Here is a 24,210-nt window from a genome sequence, read left to right on the forward strand (position 1 = left end):
TTTGTATCAGAAATGCTTTTAATGACTTTTTTTCTTGGTTTGATTATTGTAGGGGAATGAATGCAGTATTTTTATTTTAAGTGACTTAAACTGAAAACAAGCAGCTTAAAATGATAGTTTTTAGAGTATCTGTGAAGCATTCATAGGCCACAGAAGCCATACAGTGGTATGCTCAAGCAATTATTCCTCAAGGATTTAACTGGGAGGGGAAGGTAAGGTTTCTCTCCTCTGTCCTGCACCCTCCTCTCCTCCCTTTTTTTTTTTTTTTTTTGGCTCTTTCACTGAGGGTTGAGTTCCTTCATGTTCTTTAAACAACAACGTATCTTATGAGTTCTCGAACTTTCTGCCAAAATAATGATATAATTGTTTGAATTGTTATTATTCCTGAAGGTTTCCTTTCATTCTAATAAGAAATGCAAAATAGAATGGCAGTTCTGGCTCATTATCTAAATGGAGATTTCATTCACTGATATTTGACCTGTTGTCAAGCAAACTCCTGTTATGTTTAGCTTTCCCGGGTAATGGAGGGGAATTTAAGAATTCAATTTAGATTATCTTGGAAAGCTGTGGGGATTGCTGCGTGCAGTCTTCACCTGAAAGCATAGCAAATGTCCTGAGTTTTCAGAAGTGGGGGAGGGGGAACAAAAACCTCACAGCCAGCAACAAAAAATAACCTTTGCAATATTCCTTTTGCAAACATGCCTTGCTTGCACCACTTCTATTTTCCTTATCACAGTTGACCACCATTTTAATAACAACAGATGAACGCTCCATTTACAGAATGAACTGCTTTGCAGATGTTCAGAATCCATCACAAATGCTGAACTTCCTTGCTTTGTTCTTTTAGTTGCCTTATTGCTCTGCCTTGTTCTTGAAAATTCTCAGCAGCAGACAGGTCAAACAATTTTCAGACTGCTTTTGACACAGCAGCAAGGAGGCTGTGCAAGTAAAACTGAGTTGGTAGCCAGTCTTTATAAATACATGTCTGACTGTGCCTTATTAAAAAAATAATTTCAAAAGTTTTTTTTGTTTTTAATCTTTGTTGAATACGAGTTTTAATTAGGACTCAGGTTTCTTTCAGTCTTAATGCCAAATCCTTAACGTCATTATTGAAGCACATAGTTAACTGGAACAGTTAAGCATGTACTTTCTCCCTAAGGTAAACCTAGTAATAGCTTCTGAATACAAATGCCTAAGTTGCATCTTAGTTCTGTAAGATATTGTTAATAAAAACAAAACATATCTGGAAGAGCTTCAAGGAAACTGGTCAGCCATTTTGCTCAGTGCAATGTTTTGAAGTATCTTACAGTGAAAGCACTTCACATGTAAACTGTGTAATGTATTTCAAAATAAAGTTTCTAATTAAAATGGGACTTTCTTTGCCTACTAATACCAGCACTGACAATTCAGAAGCCCACTCATAGGCATTTAAACTTTGTGAAGTATGCTCTAACTGGAAAAAGATTTATATCTTTTTCAGTATTAACTATTTGTGAAATCAAATGTATCAATCTGATTTCAAAGAACTCAGTTTTTTGGGTCCTGACTTCTGGTGGGGTTGGAGGGAGCTGACTTGACCACTCAAGTTTCCTGGTGTATCTGTTTAAAATGTCAGAAGGAAAAGCAACTAAAAATAACAACAAACTGCTGAAAAGATCTTGCCTGAAGACTGCGGTTTCCACAGTTAGCTTTACTGTACATGTTGTTTTCACTCAAATCCACATTTAAACATAGCATTTTGAGACAAAGATTATCTGCTTTATGCAATAGTGTATGTCCACAGACCACCAAGTCATTTCTGTGGAGGCCTCTCTTTGCACAGAATTTGACCACTCTTCTGGTGCAATGAATACATCCAGAGAAGCGATTTGACAATTTCAAATTTCGGCAAGCTAGAAATGTATTTGATTCATGAAAGCATTGATCAAAATAATTGTTTTTCTGTTTTCATGCTGTTTACAGTAGAGCTTTATGGACTTGTTTTTAAAATATTGTCTTTAGAAGGTGTTTTAAAACACTGTCTACTTATTTCCTGATTTTTCAGCTCCGCATTGTTGGCATTGAAATGGAGCAGTACTTCTTCCCCAGCCTACATTTTGGTGTAGATGTACGGTGTGTTGTGTTAAGTTTGGGCAGTGAGGGCAGCAAGAGCCTGCTGCAGTCTGATGTTGGCACATGCACACTCCTGGTCCTTTGGTACTTGTCTTCAGTGGTTGGTGCAAGGTTCTCATTTCATAATGTGTTCTTTCCATTTATTGTCAGAAGAAAAATGTTCTTTCCTGCATCAAGAGAAGCTGTGCCCCTGGTATGTGATCTGCTGCCAGAAATAGCCCAAACTACTCATAGAATGCTTGTGGAGAATTTGTCTGGAGTCCCTTGCACAGTGACTTGCCCTATTTCTGTGAGAAACTTGCTGAAGTTGAGCCTTCAGCTGGCCTGTGATAGGATCTCATCGTGACGGAGCACTGGATCCAGTTTACTATTCCTTAGATATGTGGGATGTTTTTTGCTTGGGCATACAGTACAGCCAGGTGGCCTCTTCAATAGGTGGTTGCAAAACTTTGTAGCTTGGAACTGGTGTGTAGGAATGAGCTGGCTGTAGTCTGTCAGTAATGCAAAATCAGTTGCATTTTAATTAACTGTAGAGCTTTTTCTTCTCTCAAGATTATTTCTCTTACTTGATTTTATCCAATTCTGAGAACAATTTGTCCATGCACACAACTGGCATTTCCAGATTCCTGGTGTTGTTTGAGGTTGTCTTACTCCAGCACGAGTTGCAAACTTAGTATTTGCCTCTTTCTTGCATGTCTGGGTACCCGTTTGGTCTAAGCACTCCTTAGTGCAAGGTTCACGATGCCTCTCCTGTTACACCCTGGGAATGAAAATGCCATAGTAATGATATAGCTAAATTTAGAGAGATGACTATCAGTTTACTTGCTCGCTTTTTTTTTTTTTTTTTTTTTTTTTTTTTTTTTGAGACTTTTATCTTTTTGAGAATGACAGAGAAAGAAGAGAATAGGCAGCAATGGGAAGAAAATGAGTGCTGTTTCCTTTTTAGTGCCATCAGCTGGTTTACAGTCGGGTCTGGGAGCCGATGTGCTGCAAGTACTGCCTGCCTTGCTGCAGCAGTGGGCAGTCTGTTAATGCTGCTTCCAAGGGCAGGAGTGTTCTGGGGGCATTTTTGTCAAGTTGTGCTCGTGTTGGTGAAACTCAAGGGTGGCAGTCCTACGCTGATACCTTCAGATTACAGGTAAGTAAAGGTGCCTCTGCCTTTGTGTGAAGATGGCAATGGAAACCCTTCACTACCCCCAGGTCATTGAGGTGATGGTGGCTGCATTTGGTGGATTTAAGAGACAAAAATAATCATTTCAGCCCTGTAATCTCTATTGCTACTGGTAGTAAATATGTATTCCCAACGAGCAGTTCTGTCTGCATTTTTCATTGCTCATGGAAGGAAAATTATGTAATTCCTCTTTTCGAACAAACAAATCCCAATACAGAGTTACCTGGAGCATCAAATCTCCTGTGAGCAAAGCCAGTAGCGGCCTTACAGACTTCACTTGTACAGTATCTGCGCTGTTTATAGTAAAGACCTATGAGAAAAGAGAATAAAACTGTGTTAAAATAGGAATTCTCCCAACCTAAAATCAGTGTTTTTCTGTGGTGAATTTCAAATAAATGAAAAATGGCTTTGCTGAGCTCTGCAAACCTGAGAACAACAGTACTCTTCCTTGGGTTAAAAGCACTCATCGTATTTTTCTGCTGAGCTCTTACAGCACAGAGGGGGGTGCTGGGACCAGGCAGGCCCTGGGATGTGTTGGCTGATGTTCAACTGCTGACCTGATTGATTTCTGTTTGTCTCCATAAGTAATTACAAAGGCTTAGACAGTGAGCCCTGAAGCTTAGCTGAGTTGCTGTTGAAGTCCTGTGATTCTAATGACAAAAAAACGTACTTTCCTTCACAATCACAACTCAAGGAGACAATCCTGACAAAGATAGCAACTGTAAAGGGGACAGCTGGAAGATGCTTAGCAGTGTTGTGATACTTTCAGGGAGAAGTGATGCAGTGGGAGAAATGTTCTCAATGGGGCTAAAAGCTGAGTGCTGCTTTCAAGTAGTTCTGAATTAAACGTATGTGGTTAATGCCCAGTGCTGATTTGTGCTCAGTGTTTTCTCTGTCAGGAGAGTTACTTGGGATGCAGGGTGGAACAATGCACTACGTGCGGCCCATGCATTTCTGAGCCATCTCCGCTGTCCAAAGAGCTCGGATTGTGCTTTCCACTTAATTATTTTCTCACACCTACTGCAGCAGACACAAACGTACTTTGTGGAAATGTCAGGACTATTATTGTGTCCACTTAAATATGTATTTATATAAAACATAAAGGATGTAAGCAGTTGTCTGGAGGGGTGTGTGGCTAACTGCTGCCATCCTGCAGAATGCTGGGCAAGGCTGGTGCATAGGCTGCTCTGTAGGCCTGCAGCTGGAGCTGCTCAAGGGAAGTGGATGCTCCTCTGTCCAGGCTCAGACCTGCTCTGCTTAAAGGCAAGTCTCTGCTGATCTGCAAGTCTTGAAATCCTGCCATTGTTCCAAGAAGAGATGTGTGACCTTCAGCAGGAGTCTCAGCTTAAACAAAGCCTGTTCTGCTGCAGGCGGAGTTTTGCCTAAGGTCTGTTGAAACTGCTTGGGGCTGGAGCTCCCTTCCTTCACCTCATGATCCTTGTGTGAAAGAGCATGGCAGGGAGAGGTCACAGTGGCAGCAGCCACCCATTTCCACTCCTGTGGCCACAGGCCACCTTCCTCCAGGAGCCACCAGGGCCAATGGCCTTGTGTTAGGCAGAGCAGATTGTGCTAAGGGCTGTGCCCTGGGGCTCGGACAGCAGCTCAGTCTTTCATGGTTTTGCAGTGGGAATCAGAGTGAGGCCAGGACTGCAATGGGGCATGATGTGCATGGCTGCAGGGACACAAGGCTCTGAGGTGTTGCTCCTGCAAGCTCAATAACTGGCAGCCACTGAAGGCCATTTTCTGGTTTTATTTCTCTTCCATGTGGTTGTGTAAACATAAAACTATTAAGCAAGCATACAGCTTGTGCTTTCACATCCCTATGATTTTTACAGTAGTAATGCAAATAAACGTGCAATGAGGAAGTATAAATTCATTATTGTGGACTTGTACAAAAAGGATGAGAAACTTGAAACCACATGGAGTGGATAAAGTTGTTCTTCAGGCATGTAAAACAGAAGGCTGCAAACCTTCCGTAATAATTGTTGGCCTACAATTGAGCTCGTCAGTGATCTGATTGATGCTGACCACAAAGGGAGGCTTGGGTCCTCAGCACCTCTGTTTAAAAAGTAGGTGATAAATATTAAACTATATTAAATTTCGTTTTCGGGGGGGGGGGGATGGGTGGCCTGGTTGACGCTAGATGTCAGTGTTGGGCTTCTTTGGGCTTCTGTGTGTCTCGAGGGAGAACAAGCTGCCAGTGGAGAGATGGGGATGTTCTGGTGAAGGTTTGTGATATTTCTGGCCCTTCCTAGTCCACAGAAGTTTATTATTTACAAAATATCAGAACGTTTCATTTTTTGGTTTGTTCTGAATTTTGTGGCTAAGTCTAAAAGCTCATTTTTTAAGTGTCAGTTTGCAATATTCGGGGGGAAAAAAAAAAATGAGGAAAGAAATTATGTTGGAAATCTTCACCTACTATTACCTCTGTCACAGTCTACAGTAAAAGCATTGCAACAGCATCTATTACTTACAAATTTCTTATAAGCAATTGTTCAGAGTTGTAGTGATTGTGCAGCTTTGTCTCAGTCTGTGGACATGGACCTGTTTCTGCCTGGCGACTCATGCATGGATTATTGGGTTTGTCTGGTGCTTCAGAAAAGCTGTTCTTCAGTTAGGGACTAGGAGGGAGTTCTGGCTAAAGGCTGTCCTTCTTGTCCTACGTGTAGTGTGAGGAAAGGCTTCTTGTGAGCTCTGGTGCAAGTGGAGTTAGAGGACGAGGTGTTAAGAAAGCCATCTTATTTCTGTAGAATTCAGTGGCAAAGATCTGATGGGTTTCAGTGGGCTGAGCCGAAGTCCTGGATCGTGCTTGTTGCAGTCCAGCTCTGGCACATGGTGCAGGCAGGGCCTGTGATCGCGTCTATCTCTACATGGGTGCCAACTTCTGCAAAACTCAGAGAAGAACCTCTGAATCTGACTGAGCTCCCACTGACATCAACAGGAGGTGGATCAAACCCCACAGTGCAGCCATTGTGCATTGAAGCAAAGGTGTGTGTCAGTGCAACTGATGGTTCCTGCAGCTGGATGGAGTTGGGATCAAGGAAAGGTACTCCCGTTGTGTCCAGAGGCAAATGTACGTGCCAGCTGACTACTGGCATGAGTTTCACTTACCTGATCTGCCAGTTGATTTTACAAGATTATTTTGTTAAAAAAGGAATAGGAGCCAGGAAAAACAACAACAGCAACAACAACAATGCACTGCTAGGTTCAATTTTCTTGACAGATGAGTTTTGAGCTTTCCCATGACTAGGGTTTCTTTTAGCTGCTAAATTCATCTTATCTGAGAGAGAAATCTCAGGCTGGACCTAGCTCATATTTTAAACAAGCAGAACTTCAAAATGAAGTCAGAAGGTGAGAGACCAATAATTTGGACTGGAACTGGCAAAAAGAAAAGTCGAAAAGTCATGTTTGCTTTTTTTTTTTTTTTTCAACTGACTCCAGCTGGAACAGCATTGGGCCAGTGAAGACATTCTGAAATCCAGGTTCCTCCCTTTCTATGGCCAAATTGCCCTTTCTGCTGGTGGACGCCCATCTCCGTGGCACATCATGCCACACCCAGCCCTTTCCAGATGCATGCTGCTGAAGGCCAAGCACATGCCTTGAGCAGCAGAGAGACTTGTGCTCAGAGCTGTGTCCCTGTAACAGAGGTTGCTTAGAGAAAACCGGGGCAAAGCTCAGCTTGGCCAAGATGAGTAAGTGAGCTGCGCCAGTGCCTGCTGAAAGCAAGGGGGCTGGGCCACTCCGATCTTTGTCATGCCAAGCCCTGCGGACTCCTGTCATAGAAAATTTTGCCACATTTCTGGACAACATATCAAAGCCTTTAGCCGGTCTCATAGTAGAGAGCTTTTTCTTGTACACAGAGATGTAATTTGATCTGAAACAGCTTGACCATCCCATCATGCCTTGTGAAGACAGTGCCTTCATCGTCTCTACCCAAGTATTTCAAGAACTGAAAGATTGGATGAAGCAGCCTGAGCTCTTCCTTCTCTAGGCTAAATGGGTGCAGTTACTTCAGTCTTTCTTCATACATCGAGGTCTACAGCCCCATTTACCACCTTGATGTGCCTCAGTTTTTCAGTGTCCCTCTTGAACATAGGGGATCCAAGTGTGAACACTGTGCCCAGGTGTGATGTGGGATAATGTTATCTTTCCATCTACTGACAGCACTCCTGATGGTGCAGTGCAGTTGTGTGGTTGTGCAGTCACTGCCATGGGTGATTTTTCATCAAGGGATTTTACAATTCTTTTTATGCGTGGGTTAGGAATAGCTCTCAGGCTCTGCCCCCGGGACTTTTCAAAGGATGTCCAAGCTTCAGCTCTCTCATCTACAGATCAGAATAATTGTCTATTGTTTTAACTGCCTTCTTCCCCTTAGCATAGCAGGCAAATACATCACCTCCTGCAGTGTGACTCTAAAAAGAAATTTACAGGGGAGAAAAGACTCCCTTGGAGAGGGGGGCTGTGCATCCATTTAATTGATAAATGAGGTGTAATTAAGTCTTCAGGTATCTGTTACATGTACACTTCGTGAAAGAGATTAAGATGTTTCTAAACTGTTATATAAATGACACAAAATATTTTTTTAACAATTTCCCTGAGCAACATAGCAAAGACACAAAGCAGAGCCTAATCTTGATTTTATCAGAGTGGATTCTAGCTGGGCATCTGTTCCCCCACTCCATGACAGGGGGTGCACAGTGTGGAGAGGAGCGCACTGGTCTTCCTCACAGCCTCTGCATGTGGCTGAAAACCCGGTGTTTACCAGGCAGTGCCTCGGTTTCCTTATCCTTAAAAGCAGAGGCAGAGGTACTTAGCTCCTTGAAGCACAGCAACTGAGACAGGAGGTGCTTCTGTTGAGACCAGACTAGTGCTGTGGGAGGGAGCATCACCTCGTGTTCTCCTACACTTTGCTGCTGTGTGGTATAAGTTGGTGTGATGTTCACTCTCCCCGCAACAATAAGGTGCTGTGACTTGCACTAACACCTATACTCCACAGGAAAGCTGTGTAGCCACGTGTTGTTTTGTCAAGTGTTTTTTCATCTAGAAGCCCATGCCAGGCTTGCAATGTCTGTTGTCCTTTTCCCACTACCTCCTGTTTTTAGACAGTTTCTCTGCTTTGGCAAGACCATTTTGAATGCCTCAGCTCTCTCCTGCATGCTGGCAGACCTGCCCCAGTCATCTGCAAACTCAATAACTGTACTCCATGCTCTCAGTCATGGAGCCCTAATGATTCCATGACCAACTCTGGACGTGTCTGACAGGGTTGATCACCTGACTCAGCCAACTCCCTTGGCAAGCGCACCATGGAGAAAACTGAGCTGCTCTGAAGCCAAAGCACATCTGTTGCTCACATTAAACAACTTCCACTTTTACCCTCTTATAGGAGAAACCTGAAGTGGGTTTCATATTTGTTCCTCATTAATCTGTGTTTGCCATCACTCATCTGCTTGGCATCTTTCGTGTCATCTGGTTTGTTCTTACAGTGTTTTTCTTGTCACTGAAGCGAAGCCAAGTGATCTCCGGTTGTCTTGCCTGTTTGAGCCCCCTTTATGCAGCGAGGCATTATGCCTGCATCTGGTCAGTGCTGTGTGACCTTGGTCCTGCCTCCCAAATTCTCAGCCTGAGCTAGCTTCTGTCAGTGGTAGAAACGCATACGGTGAATTGCATTGAGCACAACCAGTTTGAAAATGTTTAATTTATCTAGATGATCCCTTAAGATAAATTCAGGTAACGTGTTGTTTTTTTGTGTTGTTTTTTTTAGCAGCCTGAAAATGGTGGCTGTTCTGTCACCTATCTGACCACACCTGACCTTTCCAGTGGAAACAGAAAAAAAAAAGAATTCCATTAATCACCATCCTAGCTGACACTGACAGCAACAAAAACAGGAAAAACAAAAGTACAGCAAGCTCTGTATTGCTGACTTTATCTAGGGCTGTCTTCTGAAGTTAAACGAAAAGACTTTCCCCCTGTACTCTGTCCTTGTAAGGCCCCACCTGGAGTACCACATCCAGGCCTTGAAGTCCAGCACAAGAAAGATGTGGAGCTGTTGGAGCAGGTTCAGAGGAGAGTCAGAAAAATCAGAGGGCTGGAGCACCTCCCCTCTGAAGACAAGCTGAGAGAATTGGGCTTGTTTAGCCAGGAAGACCTCATTGTGGCCTTCCAGTATTTGAAGGGAAATTGTAAGCAGGAGAGGGACCAGCCTTTTCACAGTCTGATAGTGTCAGGATAAAGGGGAATGGCTTCAAACTAAAAGATGTTAGGAAGAAATTTTTTACTCAGAGGCCCTAGCTCTGAGTAAAGAGAAGCTGTGGGCGCCCCATCCTTACGGGCACACAACACCGGGTTGGATGGGGCCCTGGGGAGCCTGAGCTGGTGGTGACAGCCCTGCCCACAGCAGAGGGGTGGGGCTGGGTGGGCTATGAGGTCCCTTCAAATCTATGCTATTCTATGATTTTGGGCTTAAACCTTTCTTGCAACGATCCCTGATTTGCTTATCACTTATCCACATGTGTGAGCCACGCAATCTCTTGCTTTCCAAAGTTTTTTGCAGAATTTACAGTGTCATCCCAGACCAGCGGCCCTCAGAAATGTCGCTGTGCTGTAAAAATGTGTTAATCATGCAACCATCTCTTTTTTTGAGTTCAGCAAAGTATTATACAAGCAATCATAAATGCTGATCTTTGAAAACAAGAACAGTTTCACATGCAACTGTTCAACCCATGTACAAAACAAAAATTTTATTAGAACTCTACAGAATTGTTATTTTTTTTTCTAATACTAAGTGGGCCTTTAGTGAGTGTTAATCTCTGACAGATGGCTCCATCCATCTGCCAGTACTGAAGTGTGTAAGAGTCTAATTTATACGGAAAACTTATTTAAAATTCGGCATTAATTAGAAACAACTAAAACAACTAATCTTCTCAGCCAGAGTGCACAATGGTGCCAAAACACCACCAATAAATTCCAGTGCCAAGAGGCAGAAGAGAGTTTGCAGACAGAGCTGATGGCACAAGCCATTTTTCTCCTTCCATACTCAGGAGATATTTCTTAGGGAAACAAAACAAAACAAAACAAAAACAGAGAAAAAACATTCATGAAGCACAGCATCCCTTGTGGGCAGTTTCACAGAGAATCATAGAATAGAGGTAAGAGGTACACCTACAGCTGGATCCAGTCTGACCTTGAGTGTCTCCAGGATCAGGGCATCTGGGCTCATGCTGACGGAGCACACCCTTCTGGCCTTGGTGCCTGACAGCCTGACACCCTTGGCAGGGAGCTCCCAGCACTGCTCCCAAAGGGTGGTGTTGCCCACTGTCACTGGAGTCCATATCAAGTGAGCAGTTCTGTGCTCATTCAGCCTGATGCAAGGGTCTGAAACATTTGCAGCTTGGTGTGTCAGGGCATTGGCAACAGGGGGAAGCCAAGCAGGGTGCCAGTGTGGGATCCTGTTCCTGTAGTGACCTGTGTGATGATAAAATAGATCCCCTTAGGTTTAAGGGTAGGTGGCTGGGCTTCTTCACCACTCAGATAATCTGAAATGTTATTTGGATGCAGTGTCACGCTTGGAGTTAAGGACAACACTAAGCAACTCCTTGGCGATGACAAAATAAACATTTATCTGTTATCTTTTTCTCTTTTGGAACCATAAAATGCTCAACCTGAAAAGGAATATGGCTTTTAAATTTATGCTGGAATAAGAAAACATTGTTCCATGTCAGTTCAGCTTTTTCTGTCTGCTGTGGACCAGATTGCCTTATCTGAAACCACAAAGGGATGAAGATTGAGCACTGTTTCGTGCTGCAGTAAAAATATTATTTTGTCCTGAAGATCAGAACAGACTATTCAGTATTCCTGCAGCGTGCAGTTCTAAATTTAGAGTGACAGTGCACAAGGTTTTCTCAGCAGTGGTAAATCTTCTACAAAAACACTGTACTAAGAGTAAATCCTGGGACAAGAGAGCTTTGCATTACAAAACTGGTTTCTTTTAGGAGACTTTCCAGTTAAGTTAGCCTTTTAGATCTCTAAGAAAATGTTGTAGGTAATAGAATCCTATGCAATAAGAATCTATTAAAATGTATAATTTTATTAAGCATATTTTCTGATGGTATTTTAATCAAGAAACATCTGACAGCAGAAGCAATATTTATATTAAAACTCACTCATTTTACTTCCTATTAAATGTGGTATGGTTGTTTCTTACCAGTGTAAGGTGCCAGCTGGGGTCACTGAGTTCCACGTGAAGCGTCTCTGGGCACTGGATGTTTGGGAAAGATCTGGCACACTTCTCTAGAACTTTAGCACTCAAGCACAGTGTCCTACCTTGAGGATCAAATGTAACACTTTGTATTTTCAGGACAAAGCAACACTCATTTTATCCTTTAAAAGCATAAATATAAAGCAGGCATTGTGGGTAATGCCTGAATTTTGAATTAGTGGTTTGAATACATGCTCAGGAAATGAGACACAAGGGTTTTGAGCCTTTCTTGGCTGGAGGACATTCAAACCCACATCAGACACTGCAAGAAGAGGCCTGGCTGTGCAGCCGAGGGATGAGTGAGTGCACTCAGGGCATGGAGCACAGGTCTACTTGAACGTTACTCTTTAAGCCTTAAGGATGCAAAGGGAAAATAATTCAAGGAACACAGACCAGGCCCTTGACAGCTTTCTGAGTCACACATCCTCCCACCTGTCCTCTTTGTACTTTGCAGCAGATGCAGCAAGCTGCTGTTGTGGAATAAAGCTGCTGCAGTACAAACCTGGTGGAAACAAGGCCCCGTTGCTTCATAAGTGAGCGTATGCTACAAGCATTGGCTGCATGCTCACAGCCTTTGTTGTGCCTTCATCTGTGACCCTTATAGAAAAACTCTGAATGCTTCATCTCCACTGAGATAGCTGTGCTGAACCCATCCATGGGATGGCATGAGGTTTCCCAGACTGGCTGTCAGAGAAGGGAAGTTCATCCTGTAGCTAACAAGAACAAAATCCAAAAGCAAAATTGCCCTGCCGCTGCAGGTGTGCTCTGTGGAGCTGAGTAGTTTTTCTGCAATTATTGTAGTACTAGAGGGACTCTGAGGGCCATGGCATCCACAACCCAGGGGATGGAAGGCAACCTCAGGCTTGAGTAAAAGCAATAATTCAGTTTCTAGATGTCAGATGCTCGAGAGAAGCTGGAAATAGTTACTTGGTTTTGATTATAGGATTCAAGCAAGGCAAAAAGTCACTGGTATTTTCTTAATCCCATTGCTGTAAGCCCAGTTCATTCATACAAAGAGAGAGTCTGATTTGAGATTTTTGGCTGTGTAGTTGGCAGTGCTGTGAATATGACTAGTCTGGCCCAAGATCTGTATTCGCTGGCTCAGTGAATGTGTACTTCATCATAGGCACATTTTAGAAATTACAACCTTGAGGTCTGTTTGTCCCAGATGTGGCTGCATTTGACCTGCTCTGGAGATGCTACCAGGCATTTGTCAGGATTTGTGCTGCAGCACTTGGTGCTACCTATGTTGTCCCCATCTATGGAAAGAAATGCGTGCCCAGGGCAGCGTGCACTGCCAAGCTGGCAGTACAGAATCAATACACAAGTATTTTCAAGCTCAGTTCATTCCTGCAGTTGAAGCCCTCCAAAGCCTTTAGAGCCACTATACAGAGCAATGTGCAGTTATATCTACAGGTACAGGAGATGATGCCCTGTGTTTTCCCCTTGGGCAGGAGCTGTCTCAAGTAGAGTATAGGTCGCACTTCATAGAAATAGTGGTTTTCCCATGACAGTAGGACTTTTGTACTATCTTTAATCATTGTAAGACTTGACACACTGAGGCCTTGTGAACAGACATGAGAGAGCAACAGGAACACAGCAGTGCTGGCAGAGCCCTCCATACATAGTCCACATAAAAAGAGTGGAAAGGATGGTTTTCTCTTCCCCCCCCACTTCTTTCTTCATGTAAAGAAAGTGACTAGATGGAACTGATCATGGATCAGTTGAATTAAAACAGGAAAGTTTACAAAAACTCAGTGACTTCTTCCTTTCCTAAAGATAGAAATGGATTTAGATTTTCACATTTATGACTCAAAAACTGAGAAAACAATCAATTTTCTGGCATGTGAAGCTCATTCCTCCACAAGGAATACCTAAGGCAGGCAAGTAGGTTATGCTGTGCCTGTGCTGTTTAATTGCAAGGACTGTGTCGTATGCTGTGATAACTCAAGCTTTCAGCTGCAGAACCCAACTCTGGGGCTTGGACATAAGCTCAGCCATGGTCAGCTCCAAGTCACATTGCCTCCAAATTGTTACGGAGGAGTTCTGAATAACAGAAGGTCAGAGAAGATTTTCTCCCCCTTGCATCAGTCTGGTTTAACTCCCTTACAAGGGGATGTTGTACGCTCTAAGCATGGCGTTGGGGGGGAGGGTCATGACCTTCTCTGAAGTTGTTTTTAAGTGCTTTTGGCAAAGTCGGTAAAAAGTGCAATGTTTCCTGTCTCTTTCCCTTTGCAATAAAATTGCCAGCTGCAGGGACTAAACCTTTCCCCGAGAACAGCAGAAGGCTGCTCCCAGCCAGGTGCTGAGCCCTTCCCACAAGACTGCCCTGGTTGCTGCTAGCCAGTCCCAGCTCAGAGTGGCAGGCTAAAGGAAGCAGACCCACAGCACGAGGGAGCCTAAACTCCAGCCCCAGCCAGACCCAAAATGCAGCTGAGCCAGGACTATGTGTGACTGGGGCTCTGCTTTGGCACTGCTCTCAGGGCTTATGGTTCCCAGGGCTGCATGCAGCACAGTGAGGCCTGGACTAGGTTCTGTGTCCCACCACAGGAGTGGGACATCCCTGTGGACAGCCCACAGCCCTCACCTCAGGGAACCCACAGCAAAGCAGCATTCCCCGTTCACTCCTGAGCACTGTGTACCTCTCGTGAGGGGGCTATTTATCTGAGTAGTGCTCACACAAGGGGTCATAAAGTATTAAATTAAGTCTCAGGTATTCACACAGGAGCTATGAATAGAGCTGGAACCCAAATATAAAGTCTTTAAACTACTACTGTGACATATAATCTACCCATATATAATATTTCAGCTGTGGTGACACAGAAATGAAAGATGACAAATGCAATACTAATTTTTAAATCAGGAAACAGATCAGCAATCCTGACTTCCACTTAGGGACATGGCACAGAATAGATGCAGTCACACAGACAAACACTGTGCAGAGTAAAGCCATGCTGTTGCTTTGAAGTTTTTGTAAAAGAATTCAATTGCATGGGGCTAAAAGGAAGATCATTTTACGTATTAATAACTGGTTGAATAATAGAAAACAAAGTTTTGTCAACAGAGAGGAGACATCTAGGGAGATATTATAGTGATTTTCCAGTATCTAAAAGGGAATAAAAACAGGGAGAGGTTCTTTATCAGGGAGTATAGTGGTAGGACAAGGGATGGTTTAAATCTTAAAGAAAGAAAACAGATTTAGTTCAGACATTACGAAGGAATTCTCTATTCAGCAGGAGGTGAGGCCCTGGCACTGCCACCCAAAGAAGCTGTGGTGCCCCATCCCTGGAGGTGTTCAAAGATGGGTTGTATTGGGCCCTGGGCAGCTGAGTTGATGGGTGGCACTCCTGCCCACGGCAGTGGGCTGGAACTAGGTGAGCTTTGGTGTCTCTTCCAACACAAACCATCCTACATTTCTATGGTTGTAAGATCAGTAGAATCCCTCAGAAATCAGTGCTAGGACCTAGGCTCTTCAGCATAGAATCACAAAATGAATTGGGTTGGAAGGGATCTTTGAGATCATCTAGTTCCAAACCCCCTGCTACAGGCATGGACACCTCTCTCTAGAACAGGTTGCTCAAAGCCCCATCCAGCCCGGCCTTGAGAACACCTCCAGGGAGGGGGCATCTACAACCTCTCTGGGCAACCTGTTACGGTATCTCATCACCCTCATGGTAAAGAATTTCTTCCTATTATCTAGTCTAAATCTACCCTCTTCCAGTTTAAAGCCATTTGCACTCATCCTGTCACCACATGTCCTCATAAAAAGTCCCTCCTGAGCTTTCCTGTAGGCCCCCTTCAGGTACTGGAAGGCCACTATAAAGTCTCCTCAGAGCCTTCTCTTCTCCAGGCTGAAGAGCTCCACCTTTCTCAGCCTGCCCTCTGATCTTCTTGTGGCCCTTCTCTGGACCTGATCCAACAGCTCCATGTTCTTCTTGTGTTGCGAGCCCCAGAACTGAACGCAGTACACCAGGTAAACTCTTACAAGAGCAGAGTAGAGGAGCAGAATCACCTCTCTCAACCTGCTGGTCACACTTTTCTTGAAAACCAGGATACGGTTGGCCTTTTGGGCTGCAAGAGCACACTGCCAACTCACGTTGAATCTTTCATCAACTGACACTCCCAAATCCGTCTCCTCAAGTCTGCTCTCAAGCCATCCTCTTCCCAACCTTTATCTGTGCTTGGGATTGCCCTGACCCAGATGTAGGACCTTGTACTTGGCCTTGTTGAACTTCATGAAGTTGGCACGGGCCCATGAACATTTAGGATTAGAAGTGCATGAGCAGTGGGGCAACATCTGTTTAGAATAAAAGCTGTTCAGATGGACTATGCCCATCTGATTTCAGACAAGAATTTCAAGACACACAATGATGTAGAAGTAGATTGCTAGAAGCAAAAATGCACAAAGTCATAAAAAGTTCAAAATACAACAGAGATATAACCCAGGTGCAAAACAAATAGCAGATACAACCTAGAATTATAAATAGTTCCATCTATGTCTTTATCAAGTAAAATAAAAATGCAAACTCGCTTGTAATACCATAAAGCAGTACTATGAAGAACTGCCTGTTGTAAATTATCCTGCCTCTTAAGCTGCAGACAGCTGGCTACATTGGCTGGCTGAAACCCACTGGCAAAAGTTATCTTCTTAACATTCAATTTGGACAACTTCACAGACTCCTAGAAAGAAAGGCTGTAAAGGGGCATGTGAGACTAGTCAATCCCTCACCTTAAGGTGCACTTGCACCTTTGCTTCGAAGACCTGCAGCGCTGGATAGCTCACAGGCTCCACTTTGTAACTCCCAGTATTGCAATATGTTTCTTAATGTTTATCTCAAATATTCTTTGCAGTAACTCAATCTTATTATTTATTATCCTTCTCATTTTGAAACAGCTTATTTCTTCCCTTCGTACAGCTACTTCATGTATATTTAAGGACACAAAGGAACTTCCTGAATTCTTCAATCTTCTTTTCCTTTGGCTAGAGAACCCAGTTCATTCAATCTTTCTTCAGAAACTGCATTTTCTAGATCACTAATCATTCATGTTACTCTTCACTGGACCTTTGCCAGCTACAGAGAGATAAGCCAGAGCAGCACAGGCAATATTCCAGCTGAACTATTACCAAGCACCATGTAGAGTGGAATGGTCATTTCTTATGTCTTACAATCTATAGTCTTGCTATTAAAAGAGCAGTATTTGCTCTACGTCCAGCAGAACAGCATTGTTGATAGAGTTCAGCTTAAGTTAGTGTCTTAGTTCTCTCAGATTGTTTTCTGGGGAAAGCTTCATAGTTTTCTATTGTCAGCTGTGATCTGTGGCTCTGGAGAGCCATGTGCTTTACATTCATTAGTTAATAACATAGCAAATCTAGAAGAGATTCCAAGGTGACCGCCTCTATTTAACATTGGACTACTAGTGGCTACCTTGAGGGCTGGTGTGCAGGTTCTGTACTGATCCTCGGTAGGCTGTGTAAACCAGTGATTTGAAATTATTGCCTTTAGGCTTCAGCCAGAGCTACCTTAAAGGGGTTTCTGAAGTGTAGCTAGTAGTTAAGAGTTATTATGGAGGACCCTGAGCTTTCTCATGAATCTACATTAGAAAAGTCTGAAAGTGACTCATCCAACTCATGCTTCCCTAACTTTTATTGAGAGTATCAAATGAGACAGATCTAAGTAAGATTTGGATAGAAACACAGTGTGAGGAAACTCCTGCTTTTTCCACTTCCTCAAGACCTATTTCGCAGAAGGATGGCAAACTGGTTTAACATTATTTATGGTTGGCAAATCTAAGCTGACACTCTTCTTTGTCTGGGAGATACTTGCAACTTGTTCAACTATTTCCTTTTTTTTTTTTTTTCAAGGAATTTCCTTCAGTCATCTGATAGTTTCTCATCTTCATACTATGCTTTTTAAAGTTACCCACTATATTTTCCATTTTCTCATCTTCAGATCACCTTTTTTCCAACTGCATTCTTGCACTGATTGCATTGTCCTGAGGTGACTTCTACCAGGTCTTCAGTATCTCATGCTGAAGTTTATCAGTTTCAGTCCATTTGAAAACTTCTAAGTATCTGAATAAGTCCTAATTTGCCTGAACTGAAAAAGTCTGCTCAGGAAGATGGTGTGATCAGGAATGATGGAGACAGCACACTATTGAGAAATGATCCTGTTATCACTCTCTAGAAAATGAAACTTTTTCTTACATGCAGCCTAAAATGAGCAAAATGAAAAGGCGAGAAAAGCAATTTCACAATATTCTTAGCCAAGATGCAGTTAAAATAGGCTTTAATAATGAGTTATTGGGATTGACAAGGCCAAGCCCTGTTTCATTTCCTAAGCATTATACAATAATAGAACACAGGAGACAAATGCAGCCTTTACTCCAAAAGCACCTAGAAAAGAGACCAAAGATCACTCAATTGTTGTGTGATCACAACCACAATGTACCTCCCATCAACAGAAATCAATCTAGTGGAAGAACCACATGTGTTTTAGGCCAAAGCCACATATTTCAGAGAGAAAACCCAACTGAGAACAAAGGAGGAATGATGAGGACTCATAGCCAAACCACATGTACTTTGCAGTCTATTTGCCAAACTCTTCGCCTAACTATAACAGCCAGAGAAGGGACAAAACCCTTCATTGCTTCATCCCCCAGAGGTTCCTCTTTCTCTCCATAAGCCTCAGGACAGAGGCCTGGTAATCACTGAGTGGCAAGACTTTTCCCAAAGTCTCTCTCAGATGGTCTGAGAAAGAGGCCAACAGATCTTGTGAAACTCAAGCGACAAACCACTAATGTTGAGTGGCATCCTGGGAATACGACTGCTTGGGTCAGTGGGCAATGTCAAGAGAATCAAATCCTGTACAGTCCTTGCAGATCCGTAACTGAGATGCTGCAAGAATCTTGATGAGATCTGATGAGCCACAAGTGGATACACATTCTGCAAAATGTAGGTTCAGGAAAAGCCAGTCCCATAAGGGCCTTGACACTGCCATTTGCCTTCTGTGCCCCACACTCAAGTCCAGAGTGAGGCAGAAACGACCTGGTGCAGACATTTGCAGGTGTCAGGAGCCAAGCAAACTTACCCCAAACTTTGTCATCCCACAGCTCCTATCAGATTATTTTTTGCTATTCTGTACTCTTGGTAGTGTTTAAGGTTACATCTCTTGTTAGCCCTCTGGATCCCAGAACTTCACATTGTGGCAAAGATCCAGGGCTGTGTGCTCTCTGTGTTGCTTACAGAACACGAATATTCACTTTCATAGTTCCCAGCTTAAACAGAGGAAAAGCCATACTGCAAAGCAAATACGTCTCTTCAGGAGAAATCCCAACAGTACCAAAAGTATGTGTATTGTGTATGCTGAATCTTAGAAAGTTAAGGGAAGAAAAGGTTTGAAAAAAGTACAGTCTATCAAGTACTAGTTCCAACTCTTATCTACAGCTCTGCTAGAGTCAATAAAGACAGGCAATAAATTATCTATCCCTGCATTAAAACTTGTTCAGTGGACTACAAAGAGAGTGATATTAAAACTCGGTGAATTATATTTTCCTCAGGGTGGAAATGTCACCAATCATGAGCTAAGACTAAATCACTTAGAAGAAAGGATGAAGTTCCAAATGTCTCCTGTTTAACTTCTAATTAAGAGTGTTTCAAATCACTCCTCCAGAATAAAGAATCAGTCACTAAAGAATTTGCCAAGAGAACAAATTGTCTATGTAAAAGAAACATAAACATTAATTAAATATTATAGTATTCAAAAGAAGAACTCAAAACACCAATAAACAACCTGGAACCACTTCCTGAACAGTAATCAAATCAAGCCAGAGCTGCAAGTTCTACACCACTTAAGTAAAACATCTCTTCCCTACTCATTAAACTATTAGTTCACTTGTTTTTACTCAAGTGCATCTATGGCACAAAACATAAATCTATTTCCACTTGGAACATACACTATAAAAAAGATTAGTCTTTCTGAGGGGGCGTACGTGGAGAGACCCAAACACTGAATTTCTCTCAAGAGTGATACTTTTTACAGAAACTAAAAAGGAGCCAACCAGCAAGGCTCAGACTAACTACCAAAACTGTCAGTAGGCACTACCCCAGCATCACCATTGGCTCAGCATGCACAGCAGCTGTCATTCTCTTCAGTTTGTACCACTTCCAGTTGTCAGGCCCTAGGTATAGAGACATGTCCCAAGACACATCAATCAGACAACAAAAACAAGGTAAAATCCAGAAATCTGATTTTCAGATCCATCCAAAGAACCAGCTGAGCTTGTCCTTCCTCGGGGCATGTTGTGACTAAAGCACACTTGACCCCCTGTTCCCAGGGTAAGCCCTGTAACCCCCTGCTGAAGCAGACATTGCTAAGACCATCTAGAAGATCCATCTTTTCTGAACTGAGGAGCAGAGAACTAGGCACAGATCCTCTGGGTAAAATGGCAGTAGATGTTTATGCACAGGGGCCTGCCTGCCATCCTTCCTGGCTTCTCTAACCTCATAAGACATTCTCAGTTGGAGCGGGCAAAGAGCTAAGAAACATCAGCGCTGATGTTGCTCCTTCTGGACACAGATGGCTCTCTCAGACACTCTGCACAGCTCTGTTTAGCTTTATGGCAGCTGGATCAAATCGCCTCCTTAGGCTACGTCTATGAGGAAAACTAAAGAGATGCATCTGATGGTACTGCTTTCACCAGACTTTACAAGGTGTTGTTATGGTTGTTCCTGCTACAAAGCACATTTAGGCAGGATGTGAACTCTTCCGAGGAAACTCATGACAAACTACTGAGACACCGTGATGCCAACAAAAAAAGTGATGCAGGACACAGTCAAACATAGGTATCTCTGCTCTTGCCACCACACACAGCAACTGAGAAGACAACTGTGTCACCTGCAGCAGTGCCAGGGCAAGGCATGCTGCAGGTGGGCAAGTGCTTGCCCAAGACATCTATGTGTGGCTGATAGCAGGGTGGAAATCAACCCACAGCTGATTGAGCTGAAGATACATTCACTTCATTGCTTCCACACTCCAAAGTGAGACCAGAGGATCCATGACCCATAAGATCCTGAGCTCTAATCTGATAATGCCTCATCTTTGAGGTTTTTTAAAGTTTGAAGCCATGATAATGCTGAGAAAAATCCATGCACAAGTGTCTCGCTCCAATTTATAGGAGGGAGAGGAGGTTCTTTTAATATAACATACCCGGCGTGAGATTAAGAAACAACTGTTGAAATGTTGGTCCAACCAGTGTATTATAAATCCTAATCAGGGAGATTGGGAAGGGAAGGAGGGCAACAGAAAAGATAGGAAAGAAGCAAGAATTGCGTAAAGCGGGGATAGTCACCACTAGGATCCAGCAGCGGTCCCGTTGCACGCTGTTTCGAAGGTCCGAGGCAAAAGTAGCAGGGGGGGAGAGCAGCAATGTGGCCGGCCTTGGGCAGCAAACAGGTAGCAGGAGGCAGTCGCAGAGCCAGTCCGGGAGGAAGCAGCAGGATGTAGGTAGCAGGCCCAGGAGAGTCTGTCAGCACGCAGGAATTCCATAGTGAGGAATCTGACGGCAGATACCTTTGTTCTTCTTCAGCATCATGGTAGAGCGCAGAGCAAGTCCAGGAGGGAGAGAGGCAGGTCATGAGGCTTCTCATGGCAGAAAGCTCTTCTTCTTCATGAGGAATCTGTTGCCAGAAAACCTCAATCTCATGGTTATAGGTCCCCTTTTTATCCTTCTTCTGCCATTGTGGCATTCTTGGGTGCTTGGGTAAGAGTCATGTGCAGCATCTCCTGAGATAAGCCCACACAAAAGACTGCTTCCTGGTCATTAAGGTGTGGCTTATCTCTCTCTCGTTGCCTCTGGCCTTGTCCATCGGTGTCCCTCAGACAAAGGATTTCTCAACCCAGGACTTGCTTGGTCTTGTCCATCTGTGTCCTCAGCCAGCTTTGGGACAATGATGTAAAAGAATCTCTTACAACAGGACCCTGCAACGTCAGGGCTTCCCCAAAGAAAAAGTTGTTCTCATTCAGAATGATTCCAAAACTTCATTTTAGGGGAAAAGAAAAAAAAAGAAAAGGAAAAAGAAAAAAGAAAAAAAAGTTTTAAAAGTGTGCAGATAACATATACTGTCAAGGAATGAATATGAGGAAATTTTTACAGAAAGACATAAGCTCTCAGAAGAGAAATAGATAAATCACTGCAGTGCTAGTACAATGCACACTTCATATTTCTTTATTATAAAAAGGGACAAAACATTTTCCATTAGAAGAAGTCATTGGGAGTATAATTTTTAATAAAATTATTTTGTTTTGCTTATTTTTGAAGCAGTCTACCCATTCTTTCTCCTCATTAAATATACATATATATATTTAAGTCAGATCTGCCTTCAAAAAGAGAAGCTCATTTGATATTCTTAATCATGATATTTTAAAAAGATAGGATGATCAGAACATGAAGGCCAGACAAGGCATAGTAACAGCAGGGGAAGAGTTAAGTGAAATTCTGTCTGCTTCACCGGTAGTAACAGTAATCAAATCTTATCAGACTCATCTACTCCAGTAAAATGAATTTAGGTGGCCAATACCCAAAGCTTTCCAGAAGAGATAAAAGCAAAAACAAACTTTAATTAACATGGGAAGAACAGCAGATGTTTGGACTTAAGGAGGGAGGAGGCACAAAGTCTTACAGCGGAAGAGTGATGATTTCTTGGCTATCCTCAATGTCAGATGGGTGAAGATTTGAGATTGGGTTGTTATGTAAAAATTTGGCTTTTAAATCACTTCTGTCAGCCTTGTGCCCAAGGAAATTGTCATGGAAGAGGTTAGAAAGATTGTTTAGTAATAATAGCTATTTGGCTGAAGGGTGGTTTTCTCAAAGAACTTGTCTGGCTTCCCACAACAAGGAGATCCTAGAAAACAAGGAATTATCCTATTGGAGGATGGGATGCACGCTGAGAGAGGAGCATGCACCATCTGCATCTGGCCAGCCTCCAAACCAAATCTCCATCTGAGCAGCATCCTTGCATCAGATCCAAGTATGAAATCCATGTTGCACTGCCTCTGCTTCTGGGATCCATCCATCTTGTACGAAGTTTTCAACTTATTCAGAAAAAGGATATTGAAAGGAATTTCAGAAAAAGCCTTGATCAGAAAAAAAAGTCTTGATATGTACTGAAGAACCATCACAAGGTGCCTGGTCTGGAGATATCAGCTTCAGCTGACTTTAAAGCCCAGCCTGAAGTGATATAGAAAAGGGAACCACTCAGAATCTCACTGACCACAAACAAGGACTGGACATTTTCATCTGACTGAGTAAACAATGGGTATACAAGGGTCAGAAAAATGTGTTGCTCTAAGCAGGTGCCCCAGAGGGGCTCTGATAAAGAGCAGGCCGAGGGAAGCTCTAGCCAGCCTGAAAAATAAGGCTTACAGACATATACGGGACCTGCTGTGGGTACATCACAGCTCAGGATAATTTGTGTATAATTTTTTGAGGATATTAAAGTGGCAAAGGTGCCCTTTGATGTATATGCCTTGCATACATTTTTGCTTTGTTACGCTGGAGGAAATAAGTGATGAGCTGTGAGTGCCCATGGACAGGTGGATCCCCAAGAAGGGTAACTGGGCAAGGGCACTCTGTGACTTGTGCCACCAGTTTCACTACCTGAGAGAGAGAGCCTGCATGTGGGATTTCACATCCTAAGGAAAGGCTGGCAGAAGCACACTAGAGCTGTAACCAGAGATGAACTATAACAGCACTCTATCTCCTTGAGCCACATGGACCCTCACTGAAACATGTGTCCTAGTCCAGATTCACACACACACAGCCTGAGAGGAAAGCAGTACATCTGGATGTGGAAATGATCTGCAGTCAATCTTTCGGAATCCAGTGAGTGATACAAGATCAACTAATGAGATCATCCAGATAGATTCATGATCAAATTCAGAACTAGAGAAATTCCTGATCCAAGATAAACTTCTGCATTTTGAATCTTGTTTTCATTCTAACTTTGGATGAAAAGTCAAAATTTAAACAAACAGAACGTAGAATACAAATTCAGAGGAAAAGACAAAAAGATACCAAAAGATACACCCAGTGAGGACAAGGGGCAACGGGTACAAAATGGAGCACAGGAAGTTCCAACTGAACATGAGAAAAAACTTGACTGTGAGAGTGATGGAGCATTGGAACAGGCTGCCCAGAGAGGCTGTGGAGTCTCCTTCTCTGGAGATAGTCAAAACCTGCCTGGACATTTTCCTGTGCAGCCTGGTTTAGGGAGCTGCCTAAGCAGCGGGTTGGACCAGGTGATCTCCAGAGATCCCTTCCAACCCCTACAATTCTGTGATTCTATGTTATGGAAATAACCTTTTAATGGCACATCTGGCATGATAAAATTTGCAGTGTCACAATAAAAGGGAAACTAAAAGAGACAACTGAAAAGAAATTGAGGTTTGTGCTGCAATATCTCATTTTTATGTTAAGCAATTCCACTTTTTTAAACTTTGCATTGGGATTGATACATTCGCGTTAAACAAAGAAATTTTAAGGAAAAGGAAAAATTAATTTCCCATTTCTTTTGAAAACAGCGGAGAAATGTATAGTCTTTAGTTGGAAGTAAGTGATAACAAAGAGTGCTCACCAATCTGAGCTTCAAACTTCCCTTGAAAAGTATTGCACAGAT

The 24,210-nt window shown here is 42.9% G+C and overlaps 1 long non-coding RNA gene across 1 annotated transcript in view; it reads right to left on the reverse strand.

Annotated features, from left to right (window-relative positions):
* Positions 1-276: 276 nt before the first annotated feature.
* The window catches only part of LOC146544933 (uncharacterized), a 40,272-nt gene continuing 16,338 nt past the window's right edge, over positions 277-24,210 (reverse strand). The window contains exons 3-4 of the long non-coding RNA XR_014882120.1: positions 3,507-3,593; positions 277-2,872 (exon numbers count right to left, since the gene is read on the reverse strand). This is a non-coding gene — a long non-coding RNA (uncharacterized LOC146544933). The remainder of the gene's footprint in view (positions 2,873-3,506; positions 3,594-24,210) is intronic.

The sequence above is a fragment of the Meleagris gallopavo genome, chromosome 2, assembly GCF_905368555.1.
Source record: "Meleagris gallopavo chromosome 2, MGAL_WU_HG_1.1, whole genome shotgun sequence".
In the NCBI taxonomy this organism is placed as follows: domain Eukaryota; kingdom Metazoa; phylum Chordata; class Aves; order Galliformes; family Phasianidae; genus Meleagris; species Meleagris gallopavo.